The 9,429-nt window shown below is 39.8% G+C and overlaps 1 long non-coding RNA gene across 1 annotated transcript; it reads right to left on the reverse strand.

Annotated features, from left to right (window-relative positions):
• Positions 1-532: 532 nt before the first annotated feature.
• Positions 533-9,394, reverse strand: LOC143112553 (uncharacterized). The gene is made up of 3 exons (XR_012984780.1): positions 9,253-9,394; positions 8,799-8,829; positions 533-8,482 (listed from the first exon to the last, which is right to left on the reverse strand). It is a non-coding gene; the product is annotated as an uncharacterized LOC143112553 (long non-coding RNA).
• Positions 9,395-9,429: the final 35 nt, after the last annotated feature.

Genomic DNA, 9,429 nt, shown 5'->3' on the forward strand with positions numbered 1-9,429 from the left:
CCTTTCCCAAGAAATAATGACCGCTAGAACTTTCGGAAATCCCATTCAAGTCAATGGAGCATTCTACTTGCATTGTGAAGAGCCGTATAATAATGTTTGGTATCATTCTGATAGTCTCAGTACAAGGATTGTAATGATTTGATTGTGAGAATGTTTGGAACATTCTATAAGTGATATTTCTGATATATATGATGTCTCTCCTCATGCTATTCTGATAAGAATGAATAGGTGTGAAGTGGGTGTGAGTAGGTGTGTCTGATGCCAAGTGGAGAGCCAACCAAGTGGGCTTGTTTTTGGCGCCATTTTCTTCTTTGTTTAAAGCATTTAAAAGTAACTAAATTGCAATGTTTGTCAGATTTTGGATTTTTAGACTTGGACTTATAAGATGTAGAACGGAAGAGAGGAGAAGTTGGCTACAGGCCAACCTAGGCCTTTCAGGCCTGGGCTAGGCCTACATAGACCATATACCTTTTTTGTACCCTCTCTGCTTGTAACAGAATAAACTTGATTCCAGAGTTTTTCCTAAAGTTCGCCAGTCTAAGATTAATATTAAGTAATTATTCACCACAATTACTTTCAATAATGAGGAATGAGGAGAAAGCAGTTCTCTCATGTACCATGGTTTTCAGGAACAAACTAGTACACGTCTATGAAAAAAGGTCAAATGACAACATTCAAAACTAATTTAGTTTATTTTTGTGTATATATATATTTAAAAAAAAACACACAACTTAGGCATTCTTCAGTGTTGGTCCCATGAGGAAGACAGAACATTCAGGTTTCTTCACAATGAATACTAATATAGACTATAAAAACTTGCACTGATCAGCCACAACATGACTTAAGTTAATAACATTGGCTTGTAACAGTGGTATCAGTCAGTGGTTGGGATAAATCAGACAGCAAATGGATATCTTGTTGATTAGTTGGAAGCGGTTGAAAAAGGCAAGCATAAGGATGCGACTTTGAAAAGGACCAAGCTGATGGCTAGACAAATAAAACTGAAGCTCTTGTGGGATGTTCCCAGTCTGTAGTGCAAAATGCCTAGTGGTTCAAGAAAAGAAAACAGGTGGAACCAGCTATAGGGTCCTAGATGGCTAAAGGCTCCCGCACACAGTTGCGTGCGTTGCAGTGCTGGAGACTCATCCCGTTCACTTTACATGGGCTCACGTGATCCGTTTCCGAACTGAATTGTGGGTCCGTGGCATCGCGTTGCTCCGGTCGCTCGCGTTGAGAAGTTCAGCTGTTGCTGCACCGACGGACGGCACCAGCCAATCAAATTACGGTTAAACCCTTAAGTCATTTGCATAGCTACCGTCGGGAACACCCACTGGGATGCGCAGGGATTAAAGTGAAAAAAAATCGTTTGACTGAACTTTTTTCAGGCCATAAGTCATACGTTGTTCATATCTACCTATAGAGATAGCACCCCTTTTGCGGTCGCGACCTATTGGTATTGGATGCAAACAGCAAAGTAAAGGGAGTATTCACCTTATTCACACGGCGGCCATTGTTTAAACCAAAACGAGGCTACAGGGTACACTTACTATATAATTAATGCCACCTACAGGTGAATGCATAGAACATAACAATCCTATGGTTTGTGTACTCTGTAGCCTCGTTTTAGCCGCCAATGGCCACCATGTGAATAAGGCGAATTGAGAGTGTTCTTGATTGAGATTGAGTTTTCCTGATGAACAAAAATATATTTTAGTACCATCCCTGACCATTGCTGATTAGCCATTACTGTTCTTTTCTACTGCAGCAATATTGTAGAAAGGCTTTAACACACTCTTATTTAATTACTTCAGGCCAAAAGTGTTTAAAGGGGAGATTTTTTTCTTGTTAATATGCAATTCAACACCAAGTAAAATCTATAAAATCAAGTTTGCAAGACTTCCCATTTCCTCATCAAAGTAACAAATCAGAACATTCTAGATATTGTTCATATTTCCATTTGTTGCCTCATCCGCATTTAATGAAAACATGGTAATTTTGAGTTTTACAGACAACTCAGTTTTCCAATGAGCAGCAATACTGTGTGTGCTCATGCAGGAGGTCTGCGCATTTGATAACGACAATCGGGAGACGGCGCTTTTGTCTTCAGCAACAGATTGTATAAGGTTGACAAGAGGTTGCGATATGGTGAAGGACAGGTCGTGTTGCGCTATGAAAGAACATGCGTAGCCTACTTTCTAAACGTAAAAACGGTCAGCCATAGATAAACGTAGCCTACCTCTGTCGTGGTGGCTAGTTGCACCAGGTAGGGAAGATGTCCTGAAGTGCACGAACGTTAACCTTATGGCGGTCTTCTGATTGGTGGCGTGCTAAAACGTTTTCCTATTGCATCCATAAACAATTTTCTTGCAGCGAACCGCGCAAAAGCACCCCTGGCACTTTAATTTCTTTACACCATGGCTTCTCCTCCGTGTCCAACAGCTGCCCATCTCCATTTATTTTTTAACTTTTGACACCTGCCTTCCTTTAGCAACAACGCATCCATGACAGCTAGTGGCCTTGCCAAACAGACGCACACAAATCATAACGCTAATATGCGAGGTTCTGGTAGGCCTACTGGTTATGGTTTTGTGCTATAAATTAATAATATTTTATAGCAAAGTTTTAAGTTGACTATTTTAATTGCATGATTATTTTTTGTCAACATACACTCACAACCTACTGTCGTTAAAAGTGAGGCCTAAGCAAAATAGGCTACAAGGCTGTGCGTCACAAACACGATGACCCCCTTACTCGACAGTTCGCAATGATGACAATATTATTATTATTTTATGTTAACACGCTCAGTTAAAACCTTCCGTCGCAAATTGTGAAAAACATTGTTGTCATAACAGACGGGATAATAAATTGCATAGGCTAAGGTTTATATTGCGTCGCTTTACACATAATGTAGTTGCACTCAGGCTTGGAATTTCACCATTCTGGGGGCAAGGCCACTTGGCCTTCAGTTGGGCATATTTGGTGGGGGGCACAAAGGCCACATGTCAGGGCACCAAGGCCAAAGTTAACTATACAATAGTAGGCTATAAAAATGATCAAAGTTGTATTTAGCCTATTCACTGCAGTAGACCTGCATCACTGTATGAAACATTACAAAAACATGAAACATGACATACATAGAACTGTAAATCATCTGATCATCTAATAAAAACAGATATCTAGGCTATATATAAAATTTATTTTATATTTGGCCTGCTATGAAATCATGTATTGAACAATTTAAATGTAGCACAGCTCAGCTTTAAGAAACTCAAATAGCCTAGATGCATGCTTAGCATTTTGTGATCATTAAGGCTACTTTCACAAACTCTTAGTCAGCTGTCCTCTGATTTACCAATATCTAGGCAATATTTGTAACATTCATTTTGTATTTGGCCCGTTATTAAATCATGTGGAACAATTTAAACACATTGTAAAACTTAAAGCCCAAATTTGGAGACATCCATGCATGTCGAAATTTAGCCTACTGCAAATTCAAAACTGAATTACTCTGGAACGGCTAACTGTACAGGGGACTGCTTTACACCTTTGTGTTCGGTAAGGTCTGCTGTTTATTCTGAAATGTGGTTTGTCATGTGTTAAAAGAAGGGTTCGTGAAGTATTCCACCGAGATGAATGGGTAGGGAGATCATGGACGCAAAACCTTCAGTAGAATGTATGATTAAATTTAATTATATTATTTACTTTTCTCGCGAACCGTTCAACACAGCAATTATCGGCTAACATCGTTTAAAAGCTGAGAAAAGCTCTTTCATGTGATACTTGTGATGTCTGTGTGATGAATAGGCTACTTCGCGAATAGTTCAACTGAGAAGAATGGGTGAATTTGGACGCACTTTCTTGCGCTGTCACTTTCTCCACTGCGTAAAAGACTAAATTAATTTGCGCTGTGAATGCTAAGATTATTTTGATAGGCCACAGGCTAAATAAAAATCGCTATTAGTAGGACACCAAGCAGAATATTGAAAGAAGGGGGCACCAAGGCCACCGTGGCCTGTAAACCTATAATTTTCAAAGGGGCTTCACGGCCAACGCAAGGGGCTACGACGGCCATGGCCGTCGTGAAATTCCTACCCTGGTTGCACTGATTAAAAACTGTAACAATAATAGTAGCCTACATCGGGTGGCATAGCAGGCTATCTGTTCAAGTCATATGTGACATCCAAAACGAATGACCTCTCCTGAGAGTTCGCGATAGTAAGAAATTGTGTACATTGATGCACGGAAAGAACACAGCCTACGCTTCTTCTCTTATCCAAAAAAGTTAAACGGATTGGCCAACCTCATCAGCTGTCTCGATTGTGTCACTATAATCCAACTTTTAGACCGTTATAGTCCTCCATACGTGTTCTTTTTTTTTTTAAGCAAACGCTTGAGATGTGTAGCTACAACATAAACAAAGCGAAACTCATGGCTGACGTAGGCTATCTTCTTGAGCGGTCACTGATTGAGACACAGAAAGTTCTCAAGAACATTATTAGGTCTTTATAGCCTGGCGGGCCATCCTATATTGTGCGTCTAGATTTCTAGGCTAAGGTCTTTAAACATTTACCCTAATATTTGTAGTTGCCTTAAAAAAGGAAAAGCAAAGGTGACAGTCGCCCCCCTCCTATTTTTTTTTCTCATCGGATCTGCATCGATCTCAAATATGACATTTCTAAAATCAAATTGACGGAAATCCGTCCTACGACGGAGAACTTTAATCCTTGGATGCGTTGACGGAACGCACCTGTGTGTAAGGCTCGTTGATGCATGTGGGGAGCGAAGGCTGGCCCGCATGGTCCGATCCAACCAAGAGCTACTGTAGTTCAAATTGCTGAACAAGTTAATGTCGGTTCTGATCAAAAAGTGTCAGAACACAGTGAATCAGTTTGTTACTGACCACTGTAGACCAGGAACACGACATAAGAGCTGCAATTTTGCAGTCATCTAGCCATCATCACAATTTGGCCTTTGTCAGAGTCACCACCCATTTTCCTGCGTGAAATAATGGTCAGTGGTCATAATGTTATTATGGTTGATCGGTGCAAGTTCACCTGAGGGGTATTTCACAAAACCTAGATAAGGGATTAAGCTGGGATTTTTTGGTTATCCTGGATGAATTATGATTAATTTAGCCTTGACTTGGTTTCACAAAAGAGATGGCACATAAGTTACCATGGGGATTTATTCTCTGCACCTAGCCTGGTCCTGACCAGAGGGGTATTTCACAAAGGCAGAATTAAGACATCCAATATAAAGTGATAAAGCGAGGTTTGACATAGCGCTGTCTGGTCATCCTAGCTCAACTCGTTTCACTCATGCCAATCCAGGATGAGTAGGAGCGACTATGTCAAGCCAGGTGTAAGTAAATCAGGATGTGTGCGCGTTCTCGTTTCTGCTCTAAAGTGCCCACGGTTGGTGATAAGTGATTTATGGTTGGAATAAAAAAGACGTGGAAAATAGTGTCATTCACACAGAGTGAATCGCTTTTGATATAGACTAACAATGAAGTAAAGTTGTCCTTTTTGGAATGGGGAATCATGGCTATTTCAGGGTATATGCAGGAATCATAGAGTTGAATTTACTACTTTTTACTACCTTTTTTACTACCTTCACAATATTTTTTACTACCAACACGACATCAAGCAGCAGCCCTTTTTTTTGGGGGGGGGGGGGTTATGCAAAGCACCACTTACTACTTGCTATAAAGTATACATCATAAATATTAGGTACACTAATAATTTCTAATTGTGATCATTAAGTATGGTAATTGTCAATGACAATGTTTTTTTGTAGTGTCGAGTTCAGTTTCAGTTGTCCTTACCTTAACCCTAGCCCTTGAGTTATCCTAACCAGCCCTTAGCCTTAATAAGGTGAATGATAACCTTGGCACAAATTACGCTAAAACACCAAACATGTGTGGTGAAAAATGAAGAACAAACACCACCGACAACCCCCCCCCCCCCAAAAAAAAAAACAATAAAAAAACAACAACTCCAGTCTAAGGATAGGCCCAGAAATCTATTTCTATGGATATATAAAGCCATTATTATTGGTATGGTATTGTTGTTGCACATTTGACACTAAAGCAGTCCGTGAAAACATGCACATCAGTGGACTGCTTTACTAATGCAAAATTGAAAACTATGATTTCATTGCATTACTCAGCATGGATGCACGATGCTTGCATGATAAATACTTCCCAAAACAACAGTTAGGTAGGTAGGTAAGGATGCCATTTAGGAGTGTAAATCAAGTTTAATCACAATTTGATACAATATAGATTATTTAAGCCAATGATTTGATTCTTTTCAATACTTCAAAATGTGTAGCAATGCGATTCGATGCGCTACTGGGGTCTGTTGTCGATAGGAAATGATAGATTTTGGATTCAAATGCCAATATTATAGGCTAAATTATAGGCCAAATACTGAACATTGACTGTGGAATCAAGTAGGTTACAGTTTTTCTTTTCCCCCCTAAACCCTCCTGTCACTAGCTAGATGCTTTCAAATTTAACATGGTTTTAAAACTCATATGTTGCAGTTTTCCGTCACTGCAATAAAACTAGCCTATTTGGAATATTTTGTAGGCCTGCTGTTCCTTTGATGAGAACAATTTAACTGATCAAGTTTTCATAGGCTATTGAATGATTTAAATGTGAATGCCATAAACTTAATTCGCCATTAACTAGATTAGCGTAGTTCTTCACGCAGTTGTCATCTAAATGCAGTGTTTTATAGGCTATTCAAAGAATTTCACGTTCATCACTCAGTTGTGGTGTAGGTCTGTCTTGAGTGATCGCTGTCCCTTTAAATGTCTGGGACTTTAAATAACGGGACTTTTAAACTGCATGCTGTTTTTGTTGATGGACAGTGCCGTCTTTGATTCAGTTTTCTACCGTTTTAATAAATGACACGCGCACTTGCGTGGTTAAAAGTAAGGAATTGTTTTCACTTGTTTTCTTGCAATTCCGTAATATTAGATACTAGGTCTAGGTTACGTTAAAAAAATGTTGTCGGTTACTATGTCAGTGACTAGTTCGAACTTTGTTACTGATGGGCTAGGTGGAATTTTATTGCACGGTTCTGGATGATCACAGTCAGATGGCAGCGCTACCGTCAGCTGAACGAAAGCTTACACTAGTCAAGTCCACAGTTGTTAAAACTTCCAGCTGAAGTAGCCTAGTGTAAACTGAGAGAGTTGCCTCCTAACGGAGTGAGTGTAGCAGCTAGCCTATATTTTCTTAGCTGCTATCAGAGTGATAGGCTAGCCTAGGCCTACATCTACCGCTCCTTTGCTAAATGAACAAATATTATCAGATGAGTGACAGAAGCACCGGACAAGCAGGCCCATATGATAAACGCTGCTCTGGTAGCCTGCGGTAGGGCCTAGATGACGTGAAAACGCGAGAGTCCCCGAAAAGCATCCCTGCATCCCCGGCCCCTAACAAACTCTTCGGATCTGCACGATTCATATAAGTCGCCCAAAGCAACGTGAAGGAGACACCGAAAATCGCGTTGTTTGTATCCCTGTAAAACAACTGAAAAGGCGAAAATGTTGTTTGTTGGCGTCGCTGATAGGCTGTCAACCACGGAACTCTACACAGTTTACTTCTATGTCATTGCTATCGACTCCGACTCACTCAGGTCCTGTTAGCACGTATATATTTTTTAATTAGGCAAGATGAAGTTAAACCATGTAGACACAAATATTAAGCAAAAAATTTAAACTCATTATATATTGAGGTGGTGATGAAAAATTTACTACCAAGTCAAATTGCATTTATTACCTTTTACTACCTTTCAAGGGCCTTAATTTTGGTAGATTCTATTTACTACCTTTTACTACCGCGCGGACACCCTGTATTTCTGTAAAACAGCAGGAGTAGTCGTGGTAGACCAACTGAATGCAAATTTACGTATGCACCCACGTGTGAGTGCTTCCTCGTCTTGGCACGCAACGTCATTAGGAAAGCGCTTGCCACTGCAGAGGCACATAGTATGATATACCTTGCCCAGAGTTGCCCAGTTAGGGGCTCGTCATCACTTTAGTCGTCACGTTGTAGTTCGTTTGTAGTCCATGTGGCCTTTCATGTCCAACAGTTTTAATGTGAACTTGGGAATTTGCCGTTTTTGTCACTTGAAAGCTGTATATCTTTCTTTCACGAGCGTCTTACACTATATTTTAAGCAACAGTTGTTTGTTTAGGATTAGTGAGTATGTTTTAACCTTTGTTGTGGCATCCGTGTTTGTCACACATTCACACACTTGCTGTCGGAAAAACAAAGTAGCCATGGGGGCGGTCCTTGTCATTCCGAAGTGCCCTGAATGCACCAGAAATCACTTATCTTGGAGGTCTTAATTCTGCCTTTGTGAAATACCCCTCTGGTGACAGACAATATCATAACAGTGTGGTACTAGTCCTGCAATCCTCCTATACTTAAGAGCTGAGGTGGTCCTTTTCCCAAGTGTCCATGTACCTGTGAAGTAACAGGTAAAATGTTAAGTAAATTTACATAAATAAAATGTACTTATATAAATAAATATAACACGTTTGTGTCATTTCACGGATAACTACAGCTAAATTGAATTTACCATCTCATTTCATAGATTGTCTGTATCAAAGGATAAGAACAGACCCACAGAATACATTATCTGTGAGCAGCCTTACAATTGATAATTTGTTGTCCCTCCTTTAGATTACACAAATGGGTACAAATGATCCCATCTGTGCCAATATGAGGAGGATTTGAGGTTAACAATAGATGCAGGACTCAGTGAAGTATATGAACTTACCGAGACAGATTAACACTCGTAAGTAAGACCTCTGAAAAAGACAAACAAATGGGAATTAGGCTTGATGGGCCTTTCCAATCACCATAACTGACAACGTGGTCAGCATTGGGGTATTGAGACTGCTCACGTTAATTGCATGTTCGCACACTTAGTGAAACCAAACTCAGGAAACACAATAAGTATTTCTCAGAGGAATCTCTTCATGCAATGTAAAGCTAAAAATGCCTATACTTCAATGATAAGGACAGTGTTTTAAGTTAGCCAAATGAGCTGGCAAAAATTAGCCGGTGAGCTAGGCTAACATCACTACCAAGTTAACTCTGTAATTGCGACTCTCACTAAATATCCATCCGATTGGTACCAACGCATTATTACGCACTTAATTATCCAACGATTACTACATATATTACCAACATTAGTCCTAGAAATGTCATAACGTTAAAGAAATACTTACCCTCGCAAGAGAACGCTTAAAAAGTGCTGCAAAATGTGTATGGACCACGTTAACTTATTGTGTGTCGTCATCGAAAGATGTCCAATCAGTGAAAGACTCTGTAACAATTTAAAATAGCTTAACTTTTGCCTACATGGGCGAGATTACGAGGATCACTGAGACAAATATATATATTTA

The sequence above is a fragment of the Alosa pseudoharengus genome, unplaced genomic scaffold (genome assembly GCF_046254945.1).
Source record: "Alosa pseudoharengus isolate Yale_2024_CS ecotype anadromous, Long Island Sound unplaced genomic scaffold, YU_APseudo_1.1 YU_APseudo_1.1_scf_8, whole genome shotgun sequence".
NCBI lineage: Eukaryota > Metazoa > Chordata > Actinopteri > Clupeiformes > Clupeidae > Alosa > Alosa pseudoharengus.